This window comes from Adiantum capillus-veneris, chromosome 16 (assembly GCF_014529385.1).
Source record: "Adiantum capillus-veneris isolate H3 chromosome 16, ASM1452938v2, whole genome shotgun sequence".
Lineage (NCBI taxonomy): Eukaryota > Viridiplantae > Streptophyta > Polypodiopsida > Polypodiales > Pteridaceae > Adiantum > Adiantum capillus-veneris.
Window position 1 is genome coordinate 65976137 of NC_140946.1, and position 10668 is coordinate 65986804.

Consider the following 10668-nt stretch of genomic DNA (forward strand, 5'->3'; position numbering starts at 1 on the left):
TCTTTCTTCTCCAAACGGATTATGCTTACCACTTTTGTTTTGCCCTTCTCTTCTGCTGTCAATCCACTTGGTCCTGCTTCCCCTTTAATCTCAATACCATAATCTTGAGCTCGAGAAGGAATTTGTGGAGGAAGAGGAAACATGTCTCCACCCATTGTCTTTGGCTTGTCACATTGAGGGCTTTTATGACCCCATTCACCACAATTGTAGCATTGAAACATATCCCCTCTTCCAGCCATGCCTCTTCCTCTACCACTTGTATAACCCTTATTGCTTCCATAACCACATCCATATCCATAACTCTGACCTCTTCCACCTCCCATCATATGCACACTAAGAATCTTCATAAGACCTACCACCTCTTGCATCTCCTTGCGAAAGGAATTCACATCATGAGAAGCTTTTTGATCATAACCTGGCTCCCTGATGAGGACCCTTGGTTGCTCTACCGCTTTCACTTCAAGCTTTGGCTCCACATTGATTCCAAGTTGATGAAGACGCTCTGCTTTCCACTCTTTATTATTTGCAATTTCAACTGCCTCCTCAAAGGTCCTTGGCTACTTAAGCTCTACCTTCAAGCGTAGGTTACTCCTCAAGCTTGCAAGAAACCTGTCCTTCTTGAACATGGCTGGAGGAATTTCAGCCCCCAAAGATGTACACCACTTTGCCCATATCGCATTAAATGCCTTGAAAAATTCTTTTATGGTTTGGCCTTCATCTTGTACTAAGCCTTGAATAGACTGCCATACCTTTTCTGGGTCTTCCACCTGTTGAAAGTGTGTAAGAAAAGCATGCCTTACCATTTCATAAGTCATAACTTGAGGAGGTTGGGCTGATTGTAGATCCTTTTCATAGCCTTCCAACCATTCCCTAGAATCTCCCTTCAAACAGAAGTAGAAGATTCTTAGCACCAACATTGGGTCTTCCTTGTCAGCAAGAAGGCAAGCAAACTCCATTATCTCAATGAAAGCGTTGGAACTTTCATTTGATTTCCCACTAAACTCCAGAAAATTAAACGCCATGTCTTCAAAACCTGTAAACTGAAGGTAACTTGAAGCGATTCCTCGGTGGCGGGCACCAAAACACTGTTGGGAAACAAGCAAACTGAAACACCTCTATAGTGATGTCACACAAGAGCGTTGAAAGAGAACTACAAGACGCAAAAAGCTTTGCCAAATCCTTTTGAAACACCACAAGTCCAATATGAGTAGACCCTTGGGAATTTACTAGCCGTCGCCCACCGAAGAGACTATGTCACATAGGAGCAAAACCCTGCCAAAGCATGGATTTACAGCACACGCCGACCAATGCATATGAAGACAAGAGCCTCTCCTTTCACAATCAAACATCACAAACCCACAACTTCAACATAAATTCCACAATTCATAGATACATGCCCTCCGAATCTGTCTACACACAATTTGCCACTAGGCTGCCATAGCCATAACCCTACAGAGAACTAGTCGTAACCTGATGAGCACAACTCCAATTGGGGCACTTTAAAGCTTGAGATAAAGCTTGAAAAATGAATGGCGAGAAAGCTGAAGATGACTAAAATTGATTCCTTACGCCCCCATGAGCAAAATTGACGCGAACAGAGAGCTGTCCCAGCACGACTACACGTAGAGAAGGCTAGTCGGGGCAAAAAACTGCATCCAAGAGCACCAAGGAGACAGAACGAGCTAAAACCTACAAATTTCTGATCTTTGGCTGAAATTTTTTTAGTTTGTACATGATTTTTAGTTATATACAAGGCTCACTTCAAAAAACTCACTCACGGGCACTTACAGTAGCCCGACAGATGTCACTAAACTAGCGACTTGCAGTGCATGTACATGTGCTTGCTAAAGCAAGCTAAAAAACCCACAAAAAGAAATCCCACACACCCTTTTGACATCGTGAGTCATGTCCGTATGTACAAATTTACAAAAAACGGGGTGTCAGAAATGCGCCCAACAACGTGTTCGTAGATGTAGCCTTTGATAGCTTGGAGGGTGATCATGCAGATCACATTCCCAATGAGGCGATGTTTGAGCCTGCGATGGATGAAATGATTGAGACGATCATGGATTCAGAAAGGCTTATCTATGATAACATGAAAAGTGAAGCTGATACGCCATTGTATGGTGGAGCATGTGTGTCTAGATTGAAGGCGCTCTTGGTTCTTCTCAACATGCAGGCAGAGTTTGGATGGAGTGACACTAGCGTCACATCACTTTTTAGGTCATCCATTTCAATGCGTTTACTTCAATAAACACTATAAATGTATAATGATCCGATAGATTACTTACACAAGTGTACTGCATTTTTTTTGTTGTGTAGATTTCTCCAAGAGCACATACTGCCAGCTGATAATGTGATGCCAGATTCCAGAGAGGAAGCAAGAAAAATCTTGCAAAACTTGGGGATGGATTACAATTCTATTCACGCTTTTCCTAACGACTGCATTCTTTTCAGAGGGGCATACATAGACATGGAGAAATGTCCAAAATGTGATTTCGAGAGATATAGAGTAGATCTCCACGGACAAAATTTTTTGCAGAGGGTTTTGTGACACTTTCCTCTGCTACCTTGCATCACACATTTCTTTGAATGTAGGTCCATGGCTACCCTAGCATCATGGCATGAGCAGAATAGATCTTTGGATGGTGTGTTGCGGATTCCTGTAGATTGCACGACCTGGAAGCATATAGACGACGACACATGGCCGGATCTCACCGGGGAAGCTTGAAATTTGTGCCTTGACCTGGCTATGGAGGGTGAAAATTCATTTGGTCGGAGGTCAACATCTTACAGTGTAGGGCCAATTGTCATCGTCAACTATAACATCCCTCTGTGGTTGACTACCAAGAAGGGGCACCTGTTTCTAAGCTTGATTGTGCCAGTAAAGTGAACAATATGGATGTGTATCTTCGTCCACTATTGGAAGAGCTACAATAATTGTGTATTGGCATAGAAGTGGTGGATATGAGTCGACACATAGATCGACACAATGCTTTGATGAGAGGCATTCTTATGTGGACCATGCATGACTATCCTGGACTAGCAGAATGCTCAGCTGATATATACTCAAATTCAAACACTATAAACCTTGGCCTTTCTCAAGCTTATCTATTGTCATGTGTATACATGCAAAGCTTTAAACAAGCGGATATAGAGCATGTATCACATGTGGACCTAGACTTAATGTATGTCGGGGGCCCTCACTGAAGAAACAAACCTATGAAGGTCATCAAGCGCATCCTCCAGAGAATCACGAGTTATGTGATGGTTTTTTGGGAAGAGAGCCACCGAGGATGTCTGCTCGAGCATGGTTAGAGAAAAAGGATATGTGTGACGACGGTTTGTCCCCAGGGATGAAGAGACTCTCTCTATGGTACAAGTTACCATATTAGCTCAGACTCATGATCAATCACTTGCTTGATCCAATGCACATATTCAAAAAAGTGGGTAATTTGCTATGGGACTATCTCATCAGTAAGAAAGATACTTTGGGGGGAAGAATTGACCTTACAAATGTGCATCGTATGGAGAAATATTGGCCGTAGACAACACTCAATGGATCGATAAAACTCCCTAAAGCGCCATGGATTTTGATAGGAGGCCAAGAAAGTAAAAGAGATCATTAATCCGTGCGGACGCCCATCGGTGTAATGCACTCATTCCAAACATGTTTCACTAAAGAAGGGAAGCTTACTGGTTTGAGATCACACGAGTGGCATAAAATGTGTCAGGTATGTTTGAAGTGGAATATATTATAGTGGGAATTGTGTAGCATATCCGTGTGTGGACTTTAATATCATTGCTAGATGTGTTTTGTAGTTTATTTTATCGCCGGCCATTGAGGGATGTTTGTCTCCTGACGTTCGTACCACGGTCTACAAACTTGCGAAGTTGGTGCACTGGATCTCACAAAAGAAGATCCATGTAGATTTCATACCATTCGCCAAACTAAACGCTGCAGAGGTTATATGCATGTTTTAGAAACACTTTCCTACTATCATGCTAACCATTCAAGTGCATCGTCCTATTCACATAGTTGATGAGGTTGAGCTTCTATGTGAAGCTACTCTAAATATACCCCTGGGTCCCCTCTATATATATATCATCTTGTATGCATATTCTACACTCTTTGGGGTTGCACTCTCTCCGTATCATCTCTAAAAACAAAATAGATTAAAAGTTAAGCATGTTAAATTTACATCATCTTTAGTTTGATTTATATATTGAAAGAAGTATATAAAATGATTCTATACTTACTCTTTATATATATCACATATATTTTGATGCATGTACATCGAGTTACATCAAAGTCATATCATTTGAAATCTTTTTATTTTGCTTTTTGTTTTGATTGTGTATGATTTATAATAAAGATCAAATCAATAGATATATATATGTATATATTATTGAAATTATTGAGACTGGTATGATTTTGATAATTTTTGTTTTACTCGAAGATTTATGTTAAAAAAATTAAGTTTAAATAATTCTTTTTATTCTTTTTGTATGATTATTAAAGTGTTATGTCTCAATGATTTATGTAGTTACATCTCAAATGCTTACAATTTTGACTAATTATTTTATAATCTTCAGTCGTCGATATTGATACTTGTACTTTGACAATTTACATTATTTCTCTTTTTTGTGAATGTCAATGATTATGTTTTTTATGATTTATGAAAGAGTTATATTTTGATGTTTTATCAAAGAGTTTTATTTTGATGACTTATTTTCTCTTTTGATTGGAATAATCAAAGAGCTATAACTTTAATGATTTCTCTCTGTTATTCTCTTTCTCTATCTGCCAACAGATGAGGTGGAAATAGCGAGTACAGTGCATTCTAGATGGATGTTCTTTTCAAAACGTTTTCATGAAAATGGTCAAGAGATATGTGCGTTAGAAGGCACATACAAAGGGTAGCATGGTAGAAGGTTGGCTCATATGAGAGTCCCTAGTTTACATTGGAGACTGGCTAGATGGATTTAATCGTGCTCAAGACATGTTATGAAACACCATAGATGATGAGCGCATATCTGGGATTTTCATGAGCAATCTCAGTGTTGAGAAAAAAATGACAAAATATCTAGAGACTAAAATCATTTGACTTTGCATGCTTCACAATCTAGTGATACAAAAGTGGATTTCACAATACAAGGATGCAAAGTAAGAGCGAGAAAGGACACAAATCGAGTGGAGACGAGAAAGGAGACCACCTGCATTATCCGGTGGGTCTTGAGAGCCTACTAACATTCATGACCGAGGAGGAGTGGAAGTACTCTTGGGGTTGCGCGACCAAGGTAAGTTTGCAATATAATATGACTCGTGGCTTTCTAGATGTTTGGATGGCCACTCATAGTCTTTGTTGGTTGTAGTATAAGTTATACATGGCAGCATGGTGTGAAGGTCAACATTTTAGGGTGGAACGGATCGAAAAAACCGTTTTACACAAGATTGTGGAATCATGGCAAAATTTAAACAATCTAGTTGACGATGATCCTCTTATGCAGATCCTATGGTGGTGGAACTCGCTTACTTTGTCACACTACAAGAGATTTTAAGAATCAATTATAGAAGGGTTTTTGTGGATTTGTTCGACGTGCAATGATTCAAGATAAACATGGAGGCTCGCAACACTATTGTACGCAGAGGAGAGTCAGGTCTCCTTGAGGTGGATTCAACCAAAAAATGGACCGACCTCCTTCGAGACACTTTCGTACTACCCAATATTTGTGAACAAGTAAGTCTGTAAATATTTAACATTCAATTTTAGAGGACTGGTGGTCTGGAATCACTCATGTAAGTTATGTGGCTCTTGGAGGTGGTATTTCATCCTATAAAGTCTACACCAAACTAGTGGTATATCATAGAGGTAGCCACTCGTAGTAGTGAACAGATGTATGAGGGCTACCATGTGTCCATCACAACGGCATCAATGGAGGAGATCGGAGAGGATTCTTATTCAAAAGCGATTGAGGTGGTGCCAGATGTGCATGGTGATGCTACTCTCTATGGGATGCATGCAAAGGACCTACAAAATGAAACTGAGGACATTTGCCTAAATGGAGAGCTCTATATAGACATAGGGAGTTATGTTGAGTTATTCAAGGATGAGAGAGAGACCTCTTAAATCCATGAACATTGTATTTGTGCAATTTTGCTCCTTTTTATAATACATATTGTATTCACGTGGAGTTTTGTCCATTATTATCTATATACTATACTTGAGAAGTTTTAATTGTGATTAATCAAGTTATAACTTATTCATATTTTCTTCTCCATTCATCATTAAGATTTAATATTTGTGTATTTAATGTAGGTATGGATGATAATCAATTTCTTTCTTCCTTGGATCCCAAGCAAAGGAGGCGGTATGAGGAGCGTCATCGCTCTAGAGCACCGTCACGTCGTTTCACTCCTTCAACATCTCCCTCTGTTTCGGAGTGATCGGCATGCTTCGAGAGTTTGGTGTCGACTAGATTATCCACACACTCTTCTAGGCATCGATGCTCTAGTGGTGGTGGCGGCGGTTGTTGTGGAGATACCACCACTAATGCTTTGACACCGCGTCATAGTCGACGAGATTCCTTACCTTCCCCTTCTTTGCTCACCCCCACACCAGCCACGGCATTGTCCTCTACTCCATGTTTTGTGCGGATTTTGGCCGTTCCTTGCTACACACCACTTGGTACTCCTCCGGGAGTCACCCCAATTGACACTCCTTGTGTTGGAACACAGACTCCACTGGAGACACCTGTCATCGATACCCCCATTGAGACTCTAGTGGAGACCCATGCCGAAACACCCAGGTTCACGCGTCACAAGCAAGAGGGCTTGCGGTACTCGATCGACATCAGCGGTAGCATCATCTTGGATGATAAAAGCAAGAAGATGATCTCGTGCATGCGGGGCCTTTGCTCTCAGGTGTTTTGACACTATATACTAAACACCTGGAGTGAAGTGTCAAATAGATTAAAAGACAGAGTCATCAACATGCTGCATGACGATTTTCTTGTGCCAAGTCGGGATGAGCACTTCAATGAAGACCTGATGAAGGTGCACATGCACAAATACTGCAATCACAAGCGTTTTGAAGTACAAAAAGCAATAAAGAATAGGTGGAACAATCTAGATTGACTGGCCAAAGAAGATTGGAAGAATGCAAAGCAAGCAGCCCATGAGAATCCTGACAAAAGGTGCACATGCACAAATACTGCAATCACAAGCGTTTTGAAGTGCAAACAGCAATAAAGCATAGGTGGAACAATCTAGATTGGCTGGCCAAAGAAGATTGGAAGAATGCAAAGCGAGAAGCCCATGAGAATCCTGACAAGTGGAAGCAATAAAAGGAGGTAGCCAAAGCGCGAGTAGAGGCAGGGAGCTCACGCCACTTGGAGAGCGACTGGTGGGCATTGTTTGAGGCTGATTTTATAAGTGTTTTTGCATTTCTCTTTAGGTTTGGTACTTATGGATAATTGTACTTTTAAATTATAACAAGCACAAGTATGCGGACAGAAAGGGCTTAAATACCCTTATGGACATTCTTAGTTCTTCTTCTGGCATGGTTAGTATTTCACTTTACTCTCTTACATCTGTTGTATTTTAATGATAAGCTAGAAAATAGATTGTTTTGTAATTATATGTTTATACTTACAGAAAGTCTTATTGTTTTTTTCTACAAAATCTGATAAATTTGCCGCTTGGACGTGATGAGACTTCTAATTAGATAACGTCAATCTAGATGTAGCCAGATAGCACTAGTTTTCTTTTGTCATAGCATGTAATGAGATGACGTCAAGGCGGTCCAGGGTGGGCAACAAGAGAGGCGACCTCTAAACACCCCTCAAGGCTCCCGTGCTGCTCAATTGGGCCTAGGGCAACCACAAGAATAACACAACAACCAAACCACAGCCAAACCCAAACAAGATAGGGGCACCACCTAGCTAGAGAGCGAACTAGGACACAAAAGAGGAGAATCCCTTAGCAATACAAGCAAGAAGGAAGGGTGCACTATCACTAATTTAAATGCTACAAATACACACACCAAACACACAAGAAAGAGAGAGATCTTTGTGCAAGAATTTAGCTTCAATTTTAATGATTGACGTGGGTGTATGAACAGCTTGGAGGAGAGTCAAGAGACACGATTAAGTTTGATGATGTTGCAATCTACACATTATCTTAGGGTTATGGGAGACCTCTCACCATACAACCCTCTTATAATGTTTTCCCAAGCAACGAAAACAAACACAAGAGCTCTTGAGTCACATACAAGCAGATGCTACAAAAGAATCTCAAAATGAAAACGCGTCACCTTAAACCAATGAGATGAGGTTGCCAAGCGTGAATTGGAGAGAGTCAAGAGAGTTTTGACCCACGATTTGCACCCAACTTATTGATTAAATTGATGCGCAAGAGTAGGTACAACTTTCATTGGAAGTTATGAATCACTCACTCCCTTGCGATGTTACAACTAGCTCAAAGAAGCTTTCCTATACATCACATGTGATGGTGCATAGAGAGCTCACTCTCACTCCCTAAAACTAAGATGGTGGATGGCACGCTCAAAGTAGTGAGCAATAGTGAAGGGATCCTTTCTCTTTACAAAGGGAGAAGGGCTCTATTTATAGGTGAGAAGAGCTCTTATTAGGATTATACCTAATCAACATTTTCATAGAAAACCATGTTTATGAAATTTTTTATATGTTCTTATGAGAGTGGGGCTCTCTTGTCTCTTGAGTCACATGGATGTGGGCTCAAGAGGAGATAATTTTTGAGGTGAAATAGAGAAGATTCTAGAGAGGTGAGTGATTTTTGTGTGAGGTTGCCTACTCCACGGTAGAGTAGAGTGGGTGCAATTTACAAAAAAAAAGGGTTAGCAGTTAGTGTTAGTAGTTTGAAGTTAGTAGGATGGGGTAAAATTACATGGCATATGCACTCAAGGTGCATTATATAATTTATACAATGATAAAAAGTAAAAGAAGGATGAGAATATACACAATTTGGTGGAAACCACAAGATGTAAATGAAATTTTCCCCCTTCTCCTCCAGTGAATGAAGCAGAACTTTGTCGGTGCAGTTCTTGTGACCATAGGGAAGTTGAATTCTCCATGATCAAACTCCTCCTTTTGCAGGGCTTGAGCTTGGTTATTTGTTGATTTTTTCTCTTTTTATGAAAGGATGAAGAGGTTATGGTAATATGAATTTGATTCTAGAGAGAGAAATTGAGCTATATGTGTGTAGAGATGATAATCTTTTGAGCTATGGAGTAAGGAGAGGAAGTGGGAAAGGAGGTGAGAGAAGACTATGGGTTACTTTGTGAGAAAAGTGGGCAGACTCGGGTCCACTAAAAAAATCATAGCTCACCGGTGGTTGCTACAAAAATCACCAAAATTTTTGAGGTGATTATTCAGTTTTTGTTCCACATTTTCTCTTTTGACCACCGCTCCAAATTTGGAGTGGAGATGGGTGCCAAAAATCTCACCAAAAAGCCTACTTTTTATGCCTGCAAAAGTCATTTAGTGGCCCCCTCCTTTGTTGAATTTGTATAATGCATCCAAGAGTGAGCCCCTCCTTTGTCATATCATAATACAAAGTATCCAAGTTGCCATTTACACATGCATGGAGGAGGATTATTGGTGAATAAAGCAATATATACACGGTGGGACTAGTGTATGGACTATTCATGGATTTTAGCTCAATGAGCACATGGTGTTAAAATAATGAGTTAAAAAATAAAATAAAAATATGGAGGAATTATGGATATGGAAAGATATTGGAATCATATGATATGGTCCTTCTTTGTATTATTTTGAGTGAAAGAGGAAAAGGTATACAAGTAAATAAAAATAATATAATAAACATGACTAAGAAAGTAGAAATCAATTTTTTTGTTTTCACGAGGGTGAGGGTGAAAATGTGGGGGTGATTTGTATAAAAGAAAAATATGAGGTTAGAGTATGTACACATTGGCAAAAAATACACTTATGGTGCAAGAGGATGAAAGAAGGCATACGCAGGTTTAATAAAACACACACCTAAGTATAAATATTTAAATAAAATACAAAAATAATTATAAAAACCCTTAAATTTGGGCCATATATACAATGTAATATTTACACACAAATGGGCCATAATATATTTTATTTTTTTTCTTTTTATTTTTTATTTTTGGCTCGACTTGCCCAGTGACTAGCTAGCTGAGGGTTTTAAGAAGATATGGGAAAAGCCCCCTAACTCACACACGCCTATGTACAATGAAAAGGTAAGAATAGTTACAGTGTTTAAGTGATTTTGGTAGGGTGGGATAACTCACTATGGCAATTACGGAGAGCCGAAAAACGGCTATCAACGTGTGTACTTTTGGAGCTATATATAGCTCACTCTACTCAACTTGGTCTCACCTATACATTTGTATCTTGTCACCAATATGAATCAATCTTTGGGAGCATACATGGTGTGTCTCTCTCTTTCTCTCTACATCTCAGAGTGGTAATGATCACGCAACGATTCAATCCATGGTAACAAAACAGAGTATGTGTCTGCGATTCGCATGTAAGATTCAAAAATACTACAAATCTTATTTTTTAGGATTGATTCTTGTTGATTGTGATTGTTTTGTGTTAAGAATAATCTGATTAGTATTTTGTGTGGCGTTTATTGCTAAT